Source organism: Muscardinus avellanarius, assembly GCF_963383645.1.
Source record: "Muscardinus avellanarius genome assembly, chromosome: 4".
In the NCBI taxonomy this organism is placed as follows: Eukaryota; Metazoa; Chordata; class Mammalia; order Rodentia; family Gliridae; genus Muscardinus; species Muscardinus avellanarius.
The window spans coordinates 78,555,862-78,579,381 of NC_137789.1; the positions used below are offsets into that span (position 1 = coordinate 78,555,862).

The 23,520-nt window shown below is 36.5% G+C and overlaps 1 protein-coding gene and 1 pseudogene across 2 annotated transcripts in view; one reads left to right on the top strand and one right to left on the bottom strand.

Annotated features, from left to right (window-relative positions):
- TOX (thymocyte selection associated high mobility group box) overlaps positions 1–23,520 on the top strand; it is a gene marked incomplete at both ends in the record, with an annotated part of 310,566 nt that overhangs the window by 192,158 nt on the left and 94,888 nt on the right. The window lies entirely within an intron of this gene.
- LOC308262005 (ribosomal biogenesis factor-like) lies at positions 7,513–7,819 on the bottom strand (annotated as a pseudogene). The gene has a single exon. The product of its transcript is annotated as a ribosomal biogenesis factor-like (transcript).

Below are 23,520 nucleotides of genomic sequence, written 5' to 3' on the forward strand. Positions count from 1 at the left end.
TCAATTCCCAGCAACCATAGACTGAAGGCTCTAAAACCATGGGCCAAAATTAACCTTTCCTCTATGTAAGTTGATTTGTTTCTAGTACTTGTTGCAATGAAGAAAAAGCTGACTAATACACCAGGCATGCCCATAGTGGGTGGTGTGATCCTCATCAGGATCTGAGGACATCAAGGTGAAGACCCATGTGAAGCTAGAAGGTAGTGGGCCAGGCAGGAAGGGTGCTGAGCACCTCTCCATTTCTGGTGAATTGGGCTGTGCTTTACACTTGGTCAGGAATTGGTAAATTTGCACTGAAGTCTTGACTGAGCTTCTGTCTTTTCCCTTTCACCCCAATAGGGTGAACCCTGATCAGTTTGGCCAGTGGCTTTCAAGAGGTTATAACCATGCCAACCAGATGACAATCGCAATTGTATTCTCTTTTTTAACTCATATTATTTTTACATTGCTGAAATAGTAATATGAGATAAAGTAGAAGAAAAGGGAGGTAATATTTCAGGGAAATGAAGGATATGCTTGGAATTCTGGCTGGGCGACTTTGACAAATCACTTGATCTTTCTGAGCCTTTATTTCCTTGGCTATAAGAGAAGAGGGAGAAACATGTGACAGCAATAATGTTTACATCACCTTGTGGTTGTAGGGATTGAGATACAAGATTAGCATTTCTAGTCCATACAGGTTTGCATGCATTCTCTAGACATCACTTTGAATACATTAGCATTTCAACTGGTGAAAAATGCTAGCTATTTACCAAAGCAAAACAAAACAAAACCCAGTAATATAAATTAAGCCACTCTTCTGCAAGGTGACAGTGTCACCTACTCAAGGGGCAGCAGGCTGTCCTCAGAGGCCAGGATTCCTGCAGCTCTGCTTGAGGACCAGGAGTTGGTTCATCTGCCCTTTGCCACATACCCATGATTGGCCAACCTCAAAACACTTCTTTCCCTCCATGGTCAGTATGACAAATTTAACTTTTAAAAGCACAGAGATATTTAAATTATTTTATAAATTAAATCAGGAAAATCTCTAGGCAGCTTGCCAAAAATAACTGGTCTAAATGATCTAGAAATGTTTGCTTCTCTTGAGTAAATTCATGCTCTTTTCTGATATATTCCTATTAATTTGTTTCTTCTTAACAATTTGAATATTCTGTAGGACAGTGAACTGACAGAAGCTAAAGAAATAGTATACTGCAAATGCTCTCCAATTAAATTTTCTTTATTCTGTCCAATAGTGATACATTGTTGTGATTGAATTGCCAAAACAGAGCCGGGCATAGTGGTGTACCCTTGCAATTCCAGCGTTTGGGAGGCTGAGTCAGGATTATGGTTCGCGGACAGCCTCAGCTACTTAGTGAGCCCCTTTGCAACTCGGAGAGACCCTGTTTCAAAATAAAGAATAATGCCGGGCATGGTGGCACATGCTTGTAATCCCAGCATTTGGGTGCTGAGACTGGAGGATCATGGTTCGCAGACAGCCTCAGCTACTTAGTGAGGCTCTTTGCAACTCAGTGAGACCCTGTTTCAAAATAAAGAATAAAAAATAGGGCAGGGGGTGTAGCTTGGAGGTCAAATGCCCCTGGGTTCCAGCCCCAGAGCCGCAAAAAATATATATTTTTTTAATAAAAATAAAATATATATTTTATTTTTTATTCTATAGATAGATAGATAGATAGATAGATAGATAGATAGAATAAAAAATAGGGCTGGGGGTGTAGCTCAGAGTTAGAATGCCCCTGGGTTCCAGCCCTAGTACTGCAAAAAGAAAGAAAGAAAGAAAGAAAGAAAGAAAGAAAGAAAGAAAGAAAGAAAGAAAAGAAAAGAATCGCTAAAGCAAGTTGATAGGTCATGGACCCCTTGGGTTCCAGGCCTTCTAATACACCCCAAAGTGCAGATAGGAACCCAGCTCCAGTGATCAAAGGATGATGAGGACAATGGCCTTCTGCCGGCCACCCAGCCCCTGTGCGCAGAGTCCTAGAGATCTCCCAAGGACCAGAAACAATTTGGGAAGTTACTCTGTAGGCAGAGGGAATGCTTAGCCTTCTCAGAAGAGGAACTGTAAGGTCTGTACATAGCAGATATTGTTTTCAATAACAATCATAATCCAGGTCAACCCAGTCACCCAGAGGCCTGCCCAGGTGTCTATATCAGGATCTGCTCTAGGATGGATCTTTCAGGGTGGTAAAGTGAGCCAAGATGGGTTTGTGTGTAGCACAACTAGTCTCCACAGCAATGGGGAAGAGGAGCCTCATATTTGCTGGCTCAGAAGAATTGATGCTCAGAAAAATGACAGCAAAATGTATGGCCTTAAGCTATAGAGAAACAGCACCTTTAAAGTGGTGTGACAAAGGGATACTTCTCAGAAAGTAATTTAAAAGATATAAGTTAAAGCAGGTGTGGTGAAAATTCAGGGATATTTTATTGGCATAATGTTAGTAATACTGAAATCAGGGATGGCTAAGAGCTGAGAATCTAAAACATAAAATAATGGCACCTATTGTGGTTTGGAAGTGTCTCCCAAAAAGCCCATGTGTTGAAGGTTTGGTCCCCAGTCTTGTGGAGCTATCAGGAGGTTGGGGAATCTTCAGGAGGAGGCAGGACCTGGTGTGAGGAAGCTAGGTCATATGGACGCATCCTTGAAGGGGACACGGAGAGCCCTGCCCCTTCCTGTGTCTCTGCTTGCTTCTAGCTACCATGAGGTCAACTGCCTCCTTTGGCACATCCCTTCTGCCATGATGAACTGCGGCACCACAGGCCCAAAGCAATAAGGCCACATAGCCATGTACTGAAGCCTCTGAAACCCATGAACCAAAGTCAACCTTTTCCTCCTCTTAAGTTGATTTTCTCAGATATTTTTTCACAGCCACTATTTAGCATAGTACCCAAAGTTCCAATGATCATGCAATGATTCAAAACTAAGCCTTCCTAGACTCAGGAGCAAGCATAGGATACAAATAGTTCCCTATTTGTGAGATGAAAAAATGACTGATATGTGATATTCTTTCTGTTTGTTTTGATGAGGATTAAACAAGATAGTACAAGAAAGGCAATTTCTATAGGTTCTTATACATAAAAATCATAACATAGTGATAAATGCTTACTTCTACTGAATGTACTTTAGTGTAATTTCTTTATCCTCAGAATTTATAAGAACAGTGATTTTTATCCTATTTATTACTGATATAATTTGCAAAGTAATGCTTTCTCAGCCATGTTCATTGGTAATTTTTGCCTTTTCAAACAGAATTTCTCAATGTAGGGTTCAGGCTAAAGTAAATTCTCCTTGAACTTGCCTTCAAAAGCTTTGGTGTGGCTGAGATGCAGGTGGGCAAAGTGACATGAGCTGTGGCTGTGAAGTAACCTGTGTAACCCGAGGGATGTTTCTTGAATCCAAAGAGTGGTACAGCGAGGAAGGGGAGGAGCCTAATTGTGCCTCACATTATTCTGTAATGATCATATTTTTTAAAAATACAAAACCATAGAAATGTTCCCAAAAACACAAGGGAAGTAAACAGAAAAGAAATCACAATATGTGCATCTTCCTAAAGAGTCCAGAAAAAAAGAAAATATTAGGAATTAAATCTCCCTGGGAAATCTTTCACAATGTTCAGAAAAATCAATCAAACACCTATTGGGAAATAAATGCATGCAACTCTGAATCTTAAATCACAAAAGGGCTTCCTTAGGCACCTTAGCGACAGCTTTATGGTGCATAAAGTAGTGGGATCCCCTTATTACAGGTTATTAGATAAGCACCTTTGTGGACAGAGGCCTGCACCATACAGGAGCCAAAGGCTCTGGGCCATAGGGCTCTTTGGCTAAGTTGTGAGGAAGATGCTGTTTGGGCAGAAAGTGTACAGGATGAGAAAGTGATGAGGGTTACAAACAAATATCTGAGTGAGGAATGCACCTGGTTATGGATCCATTTCTTTGAAACTATTTTGAGTGAGTGCTTGTGATGATCATCCTGCTGACAGTTATCGGGGACTTCCATTGCATATTCTCTCTACTTCTGCTTAGTATAAAAATATAGAGGTGAGGACAACTTTAAAATACATTTGGAAATCTCTTTTTCTTACATCTTCTAAAACTTCACATGTCCACACAAAATTACAGAATTTACTCAAATATCAACAGTGCATATTTACCTAAAATAAATGTTTGAGGCAGTCTTCAAGAATCTGTAATACATTATTCTGCATTCCATCTCCTATTTGTAGACAGAGCTTGAATTGTTTCAGCATAATGGGCTTTGGCTTATTCATTGGATTATTTTGTGAGAAAAGAGTTATCTTAAGCCATATGGAATCTGAAAGATTTAAAAATTGATCCCCAAACTAAAGCCCAGGTTTGTATGTGTATTGTATTTCTCTCTCTCTCTCTCTCTCTCTCTCTCTCTCTCTCTCTCTCTCTCTCTCTCTCTCTCTTTTGATGGTACTGGGGTTCCTAGAAACCCTTCTACTTCCGGGCTACACTACCAGACCTATTTTTTTTATTTTTTTATTTTTGGAAACAGGGTCTCTTAAACCAGCAAGGCTGGCTTCGAACCTGCGTGATCCTCCTGTCTCCACCTCCCAAGCGCAGGGATTACAAGGGTGCGCCACCACGCCTAGCAGTGTGAATTGTATTTCTGAGCACAGGTTTTGAGTTTTAGAGTGGATAGGCAGTTGAAGATCTACTTTTTGTGTAGCGTAGCATTACAGCAGACACAGAGACTGGGCATCTACCCTCAAAAAGAAGAATCCATTAGGCGTCTACTGTATGTACTAGTGTATCATTCAAATCAACATCATCTGCAAGTGAAGCAGATAACTAGTAATAATTAGGCCAATAACTGGGATTTTTCTCAAGGGAACTGGAACTAGGTTCCAATAACAATATGTGAAATTCTGTACATGGTGATGGAGAGATTAAAAAAAAAAAACATGGGAGTAGTTCCTTCCCTCAAGTGTCTGTCAACAGCAATGAAGTGTGTGCTTGAAAATCATGCAACAGTTCAAAGTGTGATGCTCACCGTAACAGAGTTAAAATGATATGAGGAATCATTAATAATGAGGAATCCTAATTATGTAGGTAAACTTTTAACAATATCTTAGGAAATGATTTAAATTACTGACAGGGAGAAGTGGAGAAGCCATTTTTAGAATCAGAGAGTTTCACTGAGTGAATATTATGTTTAGTGAATCTACCAGATGTTCAAGCCAAAAACCTGGTATTTTCATAGTTGATGTATCCTTCTCCTTCACCCTTATCTTCACTCATCCAGTTTATGATCAATCTGCCTCCAAAATATATCTGGAATCTGCCCTCACCATCTCCATCTCCTCTGCTGTTCTTTTCAGAGTTCAAAGCACCCTCTTTTTTTTGGATTATCATCCCATCTCAACTGTCATCTTTTCCTCTCATCCCTCCACAATACATTCTTCGCCCAAGAGTCAATTTCATATTTATAACATACATTAGATTGGCTATTCCCATTGCACCTAAGGTAAAAGTGAAAAAACCCTCATGTCTGGTCATGGTATTCTCACTCTTCTGAGCTATTTGACCTCCTTGCACACTATTCTTCCCCTAACTGAGCCAAGGTCAGCCTGGCCTTCCAGCTCCCAGCTCCCACCTTCTGACCTTTGTGCTTGCTCTTCCTTCTGTTGGGAACTCTCTCACTTCATATCTTTACCTTTGGTTCTCACCTCAGATGTCACTTCTTGGAATCACTGCTCTAAAGTAGCACTTCACCCCTGCCTTCCCTCACTTCTCATCATAGCTCCATTGTATAAAACGAGTTAACACCATAAAGCACACATCGAAAGAAATAAATGCACATATTAGCCACTCACAGCCTGCTGCTTCCCGTGATGTAGTTTATTCAATGAGTTGACTTCTGCTTTCTGTGGCTAGACTGAAGCACCATGAGAGGCTTGGTTAGAAGAGATGTCTCAGAGGTACATGGTATTTGTTGAGTGACACATATATACTGAGTTTGTATCTATGACAGGTTAAAGGAGTCATTTAAAATTTAAAGACTATATAAAAGTACACATTTCCTATCTTCAAATAGAGATTATATAGGATCAGGTGAAAAAATTGGACACTCACACACACATATGCACATGTATATACACATATGTATATACTCTAAATGTACAAATAATACTAAGATGAAAGTATGTTGTATTTATTTTTCTTCCTTTTCTTTTTAACTTTAATCCTGGGGATGTGAAATTAATAAAGCACACAGAAAAATCTCAAGAAAGCATCCAGTTATGATTGAGACACTTGTGAGATTGCTTATAGCCATCTAAATTGTCCCTTTATTAATTTATACTTATATGACACTGTCATTTAAACAACTTATGTATACCTAGATCAAATGTCTTAGTGTCAGAGCACAGCATTCCATAATCCAGCAGAAAGAAAATTAAAGAACAAGACAGGGACATACAGATCTTATTCCCACCCAAGATACTTAGACTCTCACAATAATAAAATCTGGGACTATATGGATTTGAAAACTCAAAAAAATAACTGCTTTAAAAAATTTTAAGAGTCCTGTATTTTAATCATCTAGTTTTAAAAAATTATAACAATTTCAAGTTAGTCTGGTAGACTGGTAAGAGTTTGCATGAGTAATTACAAAATGTACAAAGAAGGTCAGAAGGAATTTAGGGATCTTTGTCTTTCCAATAATGCCTCTGGGAATCTTGTTTGGAAAAGAAGGTTCTTTTGTGTAGTGAAATTAGGACCCTTTTGAAGTTATTAGACATACAAAGAGTTTATCTGACTAGCCTGGCTGTCATTGAACTTTCTAAACCTTAACACCTAAGGTAGTCTAACAGTCATTTAGGTTACAACAGTCTATAATTATTGGTAGGCATTGAAAAATTGTCATATAGATTTATATCTTAAGGAAATGTTGGTAAAATTTGGACCCTATCTATTCTTATTTAGGAACTATTCTTATTTAGCATATCAACCTGGTGTTTGAGTTTTCTTACATATTTTTATGTGACTTGATTCTTATTTTACCTTAATGTCAATAAATCAGTAAAGACATTTCAAAAATAATCATTTATGTCCTTTAAAGTATAAATCTTTTTTTAAAAAAAAAAGTTAAAAAATACTATCCAGGTGCAGTGGCACATGCCTACAATCAGTACTTGGGAGACTAGGAAAAAAAAGATCGCAAGTTCAACGCCAGCCTGAGCAACTTAGTAAGACCTCATCTCAAAATAAAGCAAAATAAAGCCAGGAGTATAAGTTAGAAGTAGAATCCACCTGGCTTCAATCTTCAGTACTACAACAAAAATTAAATTTTAATTTTGATCTAAAAATGAAATATAGTTATCACACTGAGAAAGTTTCAAGTTACAAACTGGATTTCTCTTTTGGAATTCTGCATGATATGATGCTCCAATGAATGGCAGCTCATGGTTCTATGTTTTTTTTTCTTATTTTTTATATAAAACATTTAATTTTGTATCTTTTTGGATAATATGATGCACCACCATCATATTACAACTGAGCCATTAATCTTGTAGCTTCATCAGCATTGACTGGTTCATTTTCACGATGCTACTGAGGAATCAGTTCTTTCTGAAGAGGCTCCAGAGAAAGCCCTTTAGAGATGTTTGCAAGTTCCATCTGTATGTTGACAAAAGCTATATTCCCTCTGTTAACTTTCTCATCATTCACAATGTTTATCTTAAGATCAGTAGTAACCGGTTTTGCTTTGCTTTTAGCCTTAATTTTTTTTTGGGGGGGTGCTGGCTATGTGAAATATACTCCTAGACTTCAGCCCCCTTAATTTGCTCTTGGCCATTGTCTCTGACACTCGTGTGCAGGAGCTTAAGCTCCAGGTGACGCCATCTGCGTGCACACAGCCATTTTCTTCCTTGACTCATTGTTTCCACATAAGGCAGAGTATGTCCAAATAGATGACTGGACACTTGATATAATCAGTCAGCAAATGTGTTACTTGATCATGAGCCATAGGTATGGTTTTAGAATCATAAATGCTTTTATATATGTTAAACATGTGTAAGAAAGTATTATATACCTATTATATATAAAATAGTATATATATCAAATACTTACATATTATACATATTACATACTTTTATATTTTATACATATGTGCCTGTGTGTGTGTTATATATATATATATATATATATATATATATATATATATATATATGTTCCAGAAAGCATACACTGAGTTCTTTCTTTGTTCTCAGGATTATTTTAAATGTGAAGGAAATAAGTTTCACAAATATTTTATTATATAGGTTACTACCTAGAACAGAGGTTCTTAACAATGGTACTGTTGACATTTGGGGCTAGATCATTCTTTTTTGGGAGGCACATACTGTCTTTCTTTTTGTAGGATGTTATCAACATCCCTGGTCTCTACCTACCAGGACTTTCTTCCCTACCTAGGACAACCATAAATCTCCAGAATTTGTCACATGTTTTGTGGTGGGCGAAAAGTCCTCAGAATGAAAACCATTCTTTTAGGTAGATAATTACAGTAAATTTGGGTAGATCCTGACTGCAGATTTGCATAGGCCTTCTACTTAAACACTGAAAAACAAATGACGATTCTATTTTTTTTTGCATTATTCATCTTTTGGGAGCAACCATAGAATAGAGATTTGAGCTGGAAATTATGTGGCTCACTAGATAAAGCCTTCATCTTGCAGCCCAATCAGGTCAAGTCTCAGAGATGTTCAGGATTGCCTAGTTTATACAATTAACAGTGGTAGGACTAGACCAACCCCTCTAGACTCTTTTAAGATTCTTTCCATCATACTTCATTGCTTCCAGATAAAGGAGGCATTGGTATTGACAACACAGTGCTTAGGACCATGACTTTCACAGTTTTCCTTGTGTAACCATTTTGACAAATGCTACTTAAGCCAGTTTTTGTGGTTTGACTGCAGAATGAGGCCAGGTGAACCTGCCATTATAATTCTTTCACTCCATTGAGTATACTTTTAGAGCGCTTTCTCTCTCTTTCTTTCTCTCTCCCTCGTCATTCCAATAACCAGGTCATGATTTATATTTTTCTTGAAAAGTGGCTAAGTAAAAGCTGACTTCAAGCAAAGCATGAATTCCTCCACTCTAACCTAACTAAATCCAAATTCTTCTTGGTTTGTAAGATTCTAAAAATCCAGCAATAAATATTTTTTCATGCTTTTGAATAGAGATCTGTAAAATGCTCTTGTACTTTTAAGTATTGATAGTCAAAAATTAACACCATTTTTATTAAACATCTACCAACTTCAAGAAATGCGCTAATGGTACCTATGTGAAAAGCTATGAAACATACACCAAGGAAATGATGCATAAATACATCAATGGAAAGCAATGTGTATAAGATGTATGACTTTATCTTGACCCCAAAGATAAAAAAAACACTAAGACAGTAAAGCAAAGGAGAAAAAGCAAGCATTTTTCAAGAACATTGTACATACCAGGCACTCTGCTACATATTGTACAAACATTATCTTATTGTACTGTGATTCCAGATGGATATGTCTTCCCATATAGAGAAAAAATTGTAGTGAAAATGAAAAAGATGACACATAGGAAGGAGAGCAAAGCAAAGAAACAAAAATTTTTATTGATTTCATTATAAAATGAGTGAAGGGGAGAAATGGCATATAAGGTTGGGAACAAAGCCCAATCTTCACCAAGTGTTGACTCAATAGATGTAGAAGAGAAGCTGAGGATTAGATGGGACACCATTTGCAGAGACCCTTGAATGTGAAGCCAAGGCATTTGAACTTCACTTGAAATTCAGTGGAGAATTTGGGGTCAAAGAAGACATGATTGGAGAGGTACAATTTACTGTTGTTTTAAGGAATCTGTGGACTTTGTGTGTGGAATGAGAGCCCTTCCATAAGATGAAAACATAGTTGGGATGCATTGAAGGCCAGGTTAGCCCAAGCATCATGCTCATGGAAAGATAGGAGAAGGCATGTCCATCTGGTACCAGTTAGTGGTGGTGAAGTACAGGGAAGCTGGATGTTTCCCTGCCATGTGCCCCACGTGTTTAGGAACACAGGTTCACGCAGGAGCCCTGAAAAGCTTCAGAGTCACCTGGGGCCTTATATAAAGGTAGATTGAGATGCCCTACCCCCAGAATCAAAAACTGAATCAAAAACTGTGGTTGTTAGCTGGGCATGGTGGGGCACACTTGTAATCCCCGCATTTTGGGAGGCAGAGACAGGAGGATTGAGCAGGTTCAAAGCCAGCCATGCTGGTTTTAAGAGACCCTGTTTCCAAATTAAAAGTATAAAATTGATCTGGGAGTGTAGCCAGAGATAGAAGGGTTTCCGGGAATCCAAGTACCACAAAAAAAAAAAGGAACTGCGGTTGTTGAGGCCCCCAGGTAATTCTGTTGCACATTCAAGATTGAGAACCATTGTTCTAGATTGACTTAACATGAAATAAAAAAGTATTTGTACTTTTTTCCCTGATAGAAAAAAGGTAATCTCATCATCCTACTCTTAGAAAAAAAGAAAAGAAAAATTATAACCAGTACCTTAAAAACATATACAAAAAGTTATAGGCAGAGTTCTATGTAGTCTCCTTTCAAGATATAACCTAATGGTAACAGATAAAATTAATTACCTGTTCAGTTACGTTAGCAGATTTCCTTACGCTCATAGGAGGGCCAAACAGTCCTTTTGAAAACCTGATTTAAATCCACAAAAGGAATAAATTAAAGTAGATCATGTTTCTTTGATTTCAAAATATAAATTCATTAAATTTAAGAAAAATTGTGGTAGAATCCATAGGGATAAATATGATAAAGTTATGTAACCAGAAAAAATTATGATAAAAGCCTCCATACATTTCTGAGATACTTTCTGGAATATACAAGCTCCATTTTCATTTAAGCTGAATCCTGAAGTTATGGTAGCTCAGGGACTTATACTGAAAAGTAATTGAACTTGAGTATTATATATATTCTTTCATTTTTCTGCAGAGAGATGACTTGATCATTTATACTAAAGTTTAAAATGATCGACTTCAGCTGTCATGTCAATTCTAAGTCATATAAACCTATAAATGAAGGCTTATCAATAGCATTTTATAAAATTATGCATATTCAGGATTTGATACTGACATTATGACATTATGAAAGTACAGAAAATGTAGTTAAAGTATACATATGACATATGTATACATACATACATATGAATATCTGTACTAAGAGTAATAATATAGAATTAAAGCAAAATTTAGAGTAGGTATATCACATTGTATTTAGGTATTTCCATCTTGCTTTAAGGATTTCCATTGAAATATTTGGACATTTCTAATGATCTCTGCAACTATTGGCCCAAGATATTAAATTAAATAAACATTCTTGTTCCAAACTGAGAGTCTCACTCAAGACAATTCCCTGCTCAACACTTTCAAAGAGAACTATTTAAAATGGGCCATCCAATATTAATCCATAAAAAACTCCCAACGGAATTTAGAAGACATCCAAGAGGTTGTATAATTTGACAGTGAAAAGGAAAAAAGAAGCTACTTTTGGTTCTTCAAGATGCACTTTGACCCTCAGACTTCTGGCATTATTTGACCATGATCATGTTTTTGTTTTGTTTTGTTTTGTTTTGGTGATACTGGGGTTCCTGTAAGCCCTTCTACCTCTGGGCTACACTCCCAAACCTATTTTTTTTTATATATTTTTATTTGGGAACAGGGAACCTGCTTGATCCTCCTGTCTCCATCTCCCAAGCGCGGGGATTACAAGTGTGCGCCACCACGCCTGGCTACAATCATTGCAGCAAATGTTTGAATATTCTTACTATATGTCAGCAACAGCTTCAGACTAGAACTAGGCCTAGGTTTGGGGATATAGACAGCTAAAGTCAAAGAATACAAATAAGTTTTCTACCAAGCCTATTTATTTGTACCTTGGAGAGACTTTACAGGGCTATGCCACCAAGGAAACAGTCTTTTAAAAATGTACTTGTAAAACATATTTTGGTAAATCAAATTATACTCTTCAATTAACTTACTTCCCACTTTCCAAATTGTATTTCAAGAGACATAAATAAGTTTCCAAGTAATATAATTCATATTGTTACAATATCCTTCACCAAATGAGAGATATTTGCTATTCAGGAGAATATGTCCACTGCTTGAAGAGCAGTTTGGACATTGAACTTCGTTTTGTTTCTGTTTACACAGGGTCTAGGAACCTCTTCCTTCTGTGACAGGTTGTATTTGAACATTTTAGCATCAATAGTTCCCAAATGTTTTACATTATAATTTCAAAAATTTATCAAATTTTCAGAATTTGATAATAGTTGAACTTTTAAGATTAATCAATGAAAAATGGCTTCCAAAGGATTTGATAATGCTATTACATTCATTTTTGTTTTATAAATCTCAGTATCATTTGTGTAGACAAACATTTGTCAGGTGTACCTTACTTTTGTATGGTTTACATATGGATTCCTAGACCTTTATAGTAACTACAAAAGGTCTTAATTCAAGTCAGGGTATTACTGTACCAATTTTTTGGGAAATTTGGGCTATTTAAGAAAATGACAAAATGGTCCCTGATCCTAAGGTCAATTTGTTTACCATATTACCCATCAGAAACATGATCTGCTCCCTAATAGTCATTTTGGAAACTTGAAATTCAAAAAACAATTGAGAGACATATTGAGTGCTTCTCCTACTTTAAAGTTTATGTAAATCATGGAGATTTTGTTAGAAGTGTACATTCTGATTCAGCAAGGCTGGGGTGAGGCCTCAGAGAAAAATCTTGTGATGCTGGTCCAGGATCCGTATTTTGAGTAGCACAGAGTTCTGCTTTCTACTTTCAAGTCTGAATGTTCCAGCAGCAGGCACAAGACACTGGACTCTTCCCCAATGCCATTTTGTCTAATTGTTCTAGGGTGGAGTCCACAGATTAGTGTTTCTTCACAATTCCCCAGGTTATTCTAATGTTGGAGCCAGAGTTAAAACCCCCAAAGCTACACTTTGCCTACGTTCCCTGAAAGCTCACTAATCTCCAAACCTGCAAGTTCTTAAAGAAGAAAAGATAGTTGGCATCATTATGTTAATAAGAAGCTCCAGAAAATAAATGAATAAAAGTCAGAGAAAGCTGAAGGCAATTTTCAACTTTGTATAAGAAAACACTTTATATAAAATATACTATCTGTGCCTTGAGCAGGCTGCATTGGGCTGAAATAATTTTTTGTCCCTAGAGACACACTGAGGCCAGAGCACTCTTCATCATAAACAAGGCAAGAAAGATGCTCAGATTATTCCATTCAACAGCTGCTTATTGTCTTCTGCGCTGCTAGACATTGGTCCTATGTGTTGCAGCAGTCCTTGCCTTGACCTTCGGATAAGGGGACACAAACATAAGGTGTTAAAATCATTGCTTTGGAGGAGATGCGGACAAATTACGTAAGGAACTTAGGAGAAGCTGCTCAGGAGTCTGCCAATAAGTTCAGGAAAGGCTACCAGACATTCAAAGCTAAGGCTTGCAGTGTTTAGAGGGAAGAAAACAGAGGAACAAAAAGGGCCAATTTCAAGGTAGAACAGCATGGTCAGAGAGGTGTGGGGGTGAGAGCAGCCTGGTTGGGCAGAGAGAGCTGTTGAGGTGTTGAAGAGGGAAGGAGAGGCCAGCAAGGTGGATGGCAATCCCATTGGAAAGGCTCTCTGTGCCCCGTTTAGAGTGTAGCTGCTATCTTATGTGTAAGAGGTTGGGCATGGCCCCGAGATTCCTCCATCCATGCTCTGCATATGGTATTGTTCTAAGATGAGGAACTTTGGATCATAAATTTGCCTCATGATTAACAAGTCATGATTCCTCCTTCCAATTTATGAATCTGGGTCTTGGTATATATTTGAAGACACTCCGTAAATTTGAAACCCAATGAATTGAATCCAGATCTCTTTCCTATGAGCTTTCTCTTTTCAAAAAATTGTCTTTAATTGGCACATAATTATTTATATTTATGAAGTATAATATAGTGTTTTGATATATGTATGTATTGTGTAATAACTAAAGTATTTAGCCTATCCATCATCTCATACATATATCATTTATTTGTAGTAAGAACATTCAAAATTGTTTTCGATATTTTGAAGTATACAATATTGTTGACTTAGTCATCCTACCATGCAAAAGAACATCAGAAGAATCTATTCCTTCTGTCTGACTGTAACTTTATAGACACTGATCAATCTCTCCCTCCCTGTACCTTTCCCAGCTTCTGGTAAATGCTATTTTACTTTCTACTTCTATGAGATCATCTGTGAGCAGGTAATTCATGCCCTATAGATACTGCCACTGGTCTTATTTTATGTTGGCATTAATTATACCTGCTTAAAATAGTCTAACACCATCAATGCTAAAATAGGTGGTTAGAAATAAAAAATGTCAACATGAGGAGGAAGGGGGAGTGGAAACGGGGAAGAATTGGGGAAGGGCTAAATGAGTAATTCTTCTGCCATTTTGTACCCCACTAAGATGTATGACTGTAATGCACCAATTAAAAAAAAAGTTGGCTAATACAAAAAATAAAATTAGCCGGGCATGGTGGCCCATGCTTGTAATCCCAGCATTTGGGAGGCTGAGACCGAAGGATAACAATTCATGGACAGCCTTATCTACTTAGTGAGGCCCTCTGCAACTCAGTGAGACCCGGTTTCAAAATAAAGAATAAAAAATAGGGCAGGGGGTGTAGGTCGGAGGTCGAATGCCCCTGGGTTCCATTCCCAGACCCACAAAAAAGAAAAATAAATAAAAATGTAAAAATATACAGCCCCTGGTTCTAAAATATTGCAGGTGTTACCTCTATGCCTAAAAAATAATTCCTTTTTTATTTGTTTTAGTGATACTAGGGATTAAACCCAGTGGCAGCATTCTGCCTCTCAGCTACACTCCTGGCTCTTTTTATTTTTATATTAAAATAGGCTATCACTAAGTTACTGCACATTTTCCTGGAATCGGTGATCCTCCTGTCTTGGCCTCCCAAGTATTGGGATTACAGGCACGTACAATACTGAACACTATCACCCAAGAGCATTTGAACACAAATATATCAACCAGATTAGCATGTTTTCCAAATAAATGGACTCTTGCTCAACAGGAGATGGAGCATGGATGGTTTGAGATATAGTGGTCATTTGAAACACTTCCTTGGAATCTATGGAGAGGTACATGGCCCAAAGTAGAGGGGAGCCACTGAGTGCCTTGGCAGTAGGTAGGCTAGGAAATGCTGGAGGGTTCAGGGTGTAAAGTCTCCATGGAAAGACATCCACATGGACCAGGCTTTTCCCTCCTGGGTAGCTTAGTGCTGCTGGTATCTATAAAGGATTTCTAGGCCTTGAATCTCAGAATATAATTATGAAAAGAGTCTTAGATTTTTAGTGCTTTGCCTGAAAAAATTTCATGATATCCAAGACAATCAGAAACAGTGTTGCCAGCACAGCCCCAAACTGTTGGTTAATCTCATGCCAGGAGGGAGAGGGACATAAGCAAATATTTTTGTATTTTGAAAAAGATGTTTTATTTTATAACATCTTGAAGGAAAGAAAGCAAACAAGCCTGGCTAATGCCTTTTTAAAAGAGAGAATATGTTTTTCCTAGTTAACGGCAAAGATTTCACTGAGATGTAGTGAAAAAAAGTAGCATTTATAAAAATGTTGATGTAGATATAATTAGATCCATTTTAGAACCAAAAGTTTTATGCAGAAACTGACAGAAGGATACACAATAATTATAGTTTCCTGACAAGCTGAATAGAGTCTTCTTTTTTTATCTTAGGGTTTTAGAAAACCAAACTGTAAATAAATATGCAGTTTGACAGATTGTAATTGCGATCAGCAAGGCGTCTTTTCATTTAATCAGATGGTGTTATTAAAATGGGGTTACAATTAAACATTTTATAATGTGACGTAGAACTCCATTAAAATTCTTCAGCAAACAGCAATTTACATCTGATGCTTCAGCATCTCTCTCCTATTTGCAGAAACGTTATTGGCTGTGACCTTCCACTGGATGGGTCTCTGGTTTTACTTTTCATTTTTAATTCTCACTCTGATAAATGATATTGTACGGCCAGTTTGTTTGTTTGTTTGTTTGTTTGTTTGTTTGTTTTCACAGCTAAGATATTCGTTTTGCATGTTCTTCTTGAATTATTACAACCCTTGATAGTGAATGGACTGGACTAAACAAGGTTTGAAAGAAAAGCATATTTACTTCTCAGGAAATTCATTTTCTCTATTTATATAATAGTCACCCCCATCAACTTCAAATTAATATTGAACTTACAGTTAAAGTCATTTCAGGGAAAGATTAATAGGAAGCTTTTGAAAAATGTAAATATTAGTTAATATTTTATATCCCTAGAAAAGTACATCCTTAAACAAAGAATGAAAAGGTGTGAGATTAACTGTGACAGTAATTTAAAGGAAAATGGTTTCAAAATGTAGGCAGGACAAGCTAGCGAGGTCTCTCTGCTCTTGCTTGGTCTTCCACATGATTGTGACAATACATTGTCTGATCTTCTCAAAGAGCATGAATATATGTTTCTCACCATTCCATAAGATTCATATCAGATGTCTGGATCTTATAATGTAATAGGAAAAAGACTCCAAAATTAGGACAACATACATTTGAGAGCACAAAGGGGTAGGGCAAGTGTCCTACACACTGAGTCACACTGTGCAGTCACCAAAATATTTACCCCCACACCAAACAAACTGAGTTATGGACACAAAGTAAATTCAGCAAAGCCTTTAGGCTTTTTTTCTCATCCTCTAGGAAGATGTCTCAGCCTCGTTCTGACCAAAAATTCCTTACCTGTCTGTAGCCAAGAAGACAGAGCGAGCTGGCAATAGCCTTGGCCATGCTCTGACAGCCCAAGCATTTTCCATTTTCAAAACAAAACTTGTCTAGTTAACTAAAATTAAGGTTGTTTCCCCCCAAAGGACATCTTTCAAATGAGAAAATGTCCAAATGGTAAACATTGCCTGTAGATGTGAGCTCTTTTCAAGGAGAAAGCTTTTTAGAAAAGTAGTCACTTGATTACTGAATATAATTGTCCCTCTGTGTTAGTAAAATAATTTCAAATTACCCTATGACCAATTATGTATTTTTTGTGAGACAAACATTTTATTTCCTATTCATCTGCTGCCTGACTCCTATCGTGTCAGCACTTCTTATACTAGATACCATTCTAACAGGATAAAAAGGATTTAGAAGTCAAACCTCACTTTGTTTAGGTCAATGAAGAGCTTTGTTAATATTTTTGTTAACTCCCTCCCCATTTTACAGATGGGGTAAAAGACCCAGTACTGGAAGGTAATGGCTATATACCTAATTTCTGACCAAACAAGAAGGATAGTTGCTGACCGAGCTTTGTTCCAGTTCCTTTGCACCAGGAGCACCACATTCACTCAGATGAGATTATTTTCTTTTCATTTATTCATTCAGCAAATATTTCCCCAGCTCCCACTAATGTGTCTGGCTTGCTAACATCACAGTGAGCTTGCTGATGGAGTGGAATTCACTCTCACCCAGGGCAGTGTGGGCCTAGGCAAAGTGGGCAAGTAGACCGCAGGGTCATCACCATGGTTAGGCCCTACTATCAACTTCAGAGTGACAGCAAAAGTAACTGGGGGAATGTAACTGCTACCACTAGGTCTGCCCAGAACTTTGCAGTGCAGCCTGTCTTTTGGGACCATTAACAACTGCAATGAATGTGGTTTCCCAGAGACAGCCAGATCTCACCCACAAGTGGAAAGGGTTCTCCAGTCCCCAGTAGGCTGTGAAGTAGAGTAAGTTAATAAATGGAAATAAATGGGTTAAAAAGAATCCTGGAAATCCCCTAAAAGATAAAGCAGCAAATATTTATTGTATCATCTGTTGGGACTTGAGAAATAAGTTCTGTGCTTAGCAGCATGTAAGTATATTTATTGGGAGGGTGTGTGTATCTGTTTGTAATATATATTCTTATCCATACAATCATGGAGTGGAGTGTACAGTTGAGTAGGAAGAGCAGATTTTAAGCATATATACAAAAGGAATCACATTTAACAATGTAAATGCATTGTATACACTTTTTGTACATTTTTACTGCATTATGAAGCATTCTGTGGGTTCGGAATTTTATGTATTAGCAAAACCATTTAAGTTAGTGTCTAATTATTTCTTTCATCGTAACAGCCCATTTATCATTTTCTAAAACATGATCTAGGCCCAGTTTCCTAGACATAATCTTTCTTAATGGCTTAAATCAGGTTTGGGTATGGCTTGTGTGATTCATTTTTATACTGCTTGCTCATCTAACCTGTATGTCCAAGTATAAAATAATACATTTTATTAGAAATATATAAAGAAAGGCAGGCGTGGTGGTGCATGCTTGTAATCCCAGCATTTGGGAGGCTGAGAAGACTGGAAGATTGTGGTTTGAAGACAACCTCAGCTGCTTAGTGAAGCCCTTTGCAACTCAGTGAGACCCAGTTTCAAAATAAAGAATAAAAATAGGGCTGGGGCATAACTCGGAGGTAGAGTGCCCCTGGGTTCCATCCTCAGTACTGAAAGAAAAAAAAAAAAAATATATATATATATATATATATATATATATATATATATATATATATATGTGTGTGAAATGAACCCTGGGTGACCAGGCTAACTTTGGGCAGTCCAAGTCCATTAAATAAATATATGTAGTCCACACAATAGGTCCTAGATCTGTGTTAACTCATTAGTAATTTTGTCTTCTCCCTGGAAGGAAGAATGCAAGACTAGATGATCTTAAGGTTGCTCCCTATTCAAATATTCTCCATTTACCATGTACTCCTGATTTAGTGAGACTTTTATAATGTAAATATTAGACGATATATGAAAAGATTCCTTTTTAAACTTAGAAAGCAAAGATATTCCTGGAGTTGATGGAAACTCATCTGAGTCCACTTCTAAATACCACTGGGGGTAAAAATGCAACAGTTGCTTAGCCGTGCAGAGAAAACTACATCTGAATTTTGGATTAGAAGACAAAAATACCTTATCCAGTTGAAACTACAGAAGGAATTTAGATAGGATGTAATTATGCCATTGGAATTTGTCCAAATATTTTGACTAACCCGCCTCCTTCTACAAGAAGTAAATTTACCATGGGATCTTTAATGATAGTATATGATCAAGACTTTCCATTTTAACACTCAATCTAAAACTACAAAGTCCACTACACATTTGTAATGCAGTAAGTTCCCTTAACACACATCTTGGAATATTTGTTTAATATGGAGTTCCAACCGCAGTGATTCTTACAAAATTTTTTCTCCCCTTCAGGGTCTCTAGTCTCACTTTGACTTAATTTTTCAGTTTCTAATTTCTGCAATCAGAGCTTGGAATGGACTATATAAATCCTATTTGTTCAGCTAATGTTTTCCACAAAAGGTTAAGCTCCACTCAAAGACATGATATTTTTTAAAATGGTAAACAGTATTACTTTTATTTAGGACAGCTACTTTCATTTGCAGAATGTAAGCTGGGCTGGCAGCCAGCATTTAATGAGAGAGCAGAGGATAGTATAAAGTCATTTTAAGGCTTCATAATGGGGTGACACCAAGAACCAGTAAAGCTGGCATTATTCTAAGCAAGTGGATATTGAATGAAATTTATAGACATTTATGAAAACAAATTGCTGGATTTTCAAACACTAAGGAGATTCAGCATTCTTTTAGGCATAAAGATGGAATGAGGAAAAAACAAAGAACCACATTTCACTCTGAGGTGATAGATGTAATTCAATCAGCTATTGAAAGAAAAAAAATGAATTGAAATAGTCCTAGTGACCAGAGGACAGGAAGATTTATATCCCATTTCAGATAAAATAATATGATCAACTAATTCATCTTGGCAGAAAACATGTTAAATGCATCTTTATAATAAAAGTTCCCTGATACAAGATGGAAACTACAGCAATAACTCAAGTTCTAGATTTGGAGAAATTTCCAGATTTGAAATTGTTTTTCCAGCTTGAGTTTGAATTCCAACTAGGTGTTTCTCCTGTCGACACTAAATTTCCCAAGATTCTGATTCAGCAGGAAGGATGAGCCAAATGACTTACAGGCCCCTTCAGCTGCCAGCAATTAGGAGCTACTGATTTCAACAAACATGTAGATGATAGACTGAATTGTGTATTTTTCACTCATGCATGCAAATGGAGGCATACCTGTTCCTTTTCAGTCCAGAAATTCATGGTGGCCACTAACTAAATGTAATTATAAAGTTAACAAGTTAAATATGGAATCCATCAAATAAAACCTATTAATTTTGCACTGAAAGATTGTATACAGCAATTTAGGTTATTTTAATGAAGGTGGCCCTGGGTTAAAATCTACATTAATTTTTTAATGCAGTGAGGTAAACATGTATGAAAATATAGAGATAAGTTATGTTTCATACTCATTATGATGCTTCATACTCATCTGAGTATGATTAAACAAAAAAATCAGAATCGTACAATAAAAACAATTTTACACTAGTACACAGTACATTTTCCATTTGACAACAATGTGGCAAGTTACATCACATATTCCAATCTTTTTTAAGAAAGCTGAACTTGGACACATGGATGCTCTAGCATACATGTACCTGTTGTGAAGCCTGCATTGTATTTTAAGGCTTGCAGTGTATTCTATCTTTTGCTGTATTTTTCTCTTTCAACTTGTATGTATCACATATTTATAAACCATTCTGATCAAGCTTGAGCCAGTTTGATTATTTTTTATTTGTGCTGTAAGATTTCTTCATTCTTCCTGGAAATTTCAAGACACTTTACTCTAAACCTATCCTTTCTTTCTTTAGATTTATTTACTACCTTTAGAAGTAGAAAAGTCCAATTTCAATCATGTTTGAAATAACTCATTTTAGACAAGTACGTGCTGCTCTGCTTACAAAACATATATGAGTGGAATATGCAATTACTACAACTCAGTTTCCTGCCACAGAAACATTTCAGCATTATAGCATTACAGAAATAGAATGACATGCATAATGAAAGATTTCAAGATTCACCCAAGGCATTTATTCTCTTCACCTTAATGTTCTCAGCAGTAGCAGAGTATCCATTAAAAGGTACTATGAATTATGGTTGCCTAGCAACTGGAAGGAGCTTGTAACAGCACCAAAGAATGAAATGGCTGGTTGATAAAATGAATTTTCTCTGAGCATTAGCCTGTTGAAACTGCCTTTTCTTGTGGAACATAAAGTGCATTTATTTGTCTCATGCATTTTTTATTAGAAAATTATTTGAGTTCCAGGGACTTGAATCGTTTTGCTACAGGAGATATTTGATTTTAATGTGTTGTACTAAAATAAGTAATAAAAGACACTTTCTTCAAAGCAAAGTCACCAAACAATCCTATGTGGATTTTTTAAGGAAAAATAGAATATTTGATAAGCTAGTCCATTACTGGCTTCTAATTAAGAATGGCCTCAGAATGCAAAATCCTTCCGATGTTGTCCAAAGCATAAGGTTAAAATGGTAGATTTTTCTTAGGTGTATTGACTATGAAAACCTTCTATTGACAAGGCAAGAGATGGATGGGTTTGTTTTTTAATCTTACTGTTGGATATCTATAAGATTCATTTCAAAATAGGTTTAAATATTTACCTAAAGTTTACCAGTTATACATCCTCTTCACTTCATCCTGTTTAATTCTATTGTTTTAGACATATCTTAGTAGGCTGTCCACTTGGGAAAATGTATGTATTTCGCTGTCATTTCTAGATTTTCATTATTTGCCACGATTAAATAAATTATGGTCAATAAAGTATGTCACATAGGTCTTTCGCCCTAAGAAGTCCACTCAGATGACATGAACTGATGGTATCAGATTACCAAAAGAACACATTTGAAATTGCTACATTTTATAAGAATTTTTTTCAATTTATAGTAAATGAGATCTTTGGCTTAGATTCATAGAAATTATAAACAACCTAAAATTTTTAAAATAGTTAAAATAGCATAAAACAGAAGCAATTAAATAAGAGTTGATACACATGCTCAGTTATGATTTTCTTTAGGCTACTCATTTTCTACATTTCAATATTAACATTACATTGAAAATGCTTCATATACCACTTTTTCTTGCTGTGCAAAATAGAGTAATATGTACACACATTATATATATACACTGTTACTTAAAGGCCAAGCATTACTTTTTAATAGCCATTTTATATAATATATTGCTTCTGAATGTTCAGTACATGAGTCATTTTTATGATAGCATAATCTCTGGTTGAAAAAGTTATGTTGAGCCAATGTTTATTTCAATAGGCAAACTGTACATACTTCATTTTGTCCATAAGCAAGTGGATAATTTAAACTGGGGCCAAAACATGTTAGTTACAAGAGAAAGGGTCAAATGGGAATGTTATTGATTATTATAAATGGAAAGAACTGTATAGAAAGTAATTACTCATATAGATACCAGCAAAAGAACCATCTTGAATTGATGATCCTGGCACTCCCTCAGAGTCCAACTGAGAGAGGGAACTAAAGTGTACACACTGAAACACATCAGTGCAGCCAAACGATTTGGGGATTTTTCAGTCAACAATGTTCAGTGACAGTGTTTTCTCTGGAGCCCAAAATTTCCAACTATAGCTTTAGGTCTTCACTTTGGAAAGAGTATTTAAGCTTTTCTTACATTAGTCCCTTAATCAAAATTAAGAGAGTAGTCTTTCCCTCCTTGAGATTATATAACTGAGCCAACCTTCTTATTTTCAAGCTGAAGCTCTCATCTGAGCACTCTATTTCAGTTCTTTGTAAGACTGATTCAGATAACCTTTTGCTTGAGCAAGTTTCAAAACTTTTATCAGAAGAGAGAATGTATATTTTTTAAAGGACTAGTGTCTAAAAAGCCCAGATTTTAGCCAAAAACTGAAAAAATGAGGGTATCTATCTACCTATATTGATCATCATTCCCTTTCCTAAATTGATTGTCTGCAAGGGCTGGATTTCACTAGTAAAGAATAAAAAGCGTGTACCATTGTTAGCCAGTTAGTACAAGAGCAGAGGAGTAAAGATGAGAAATGATTCTGTTGGCCCAAACTTTACCTCTGTTTACAGCTTACAAGAATTTCCATGTACATGATGGCATTTGATTTTCACAGCTGTGTTATATAAGGAGGACAGGAACTATCTTTAGAAAAGACAGAGTTTCCTGGAAGGAGCACTAGATTTGGAGTGACAACACCAGGTCATGGCTAGACCCACAATGTGTCCATTCAGACAAGTCCCTGGACCTTTAAAGAGGCTCTATTTCCCTTGAAGGGAATGACATTGTATATCTCAGCCAGTAAACCTCAAGATTAAATGTGTAATCTTGCGTGTGATCTCAGCATGTAATAGATGCTCAAAAAAAGGGAATAGAATCTGAATTGAAATCGTTTATAACATTGAGGGTTGAAGTAAACAGTGGATAAACAAGAATAAACAGATACAGAAACACAGA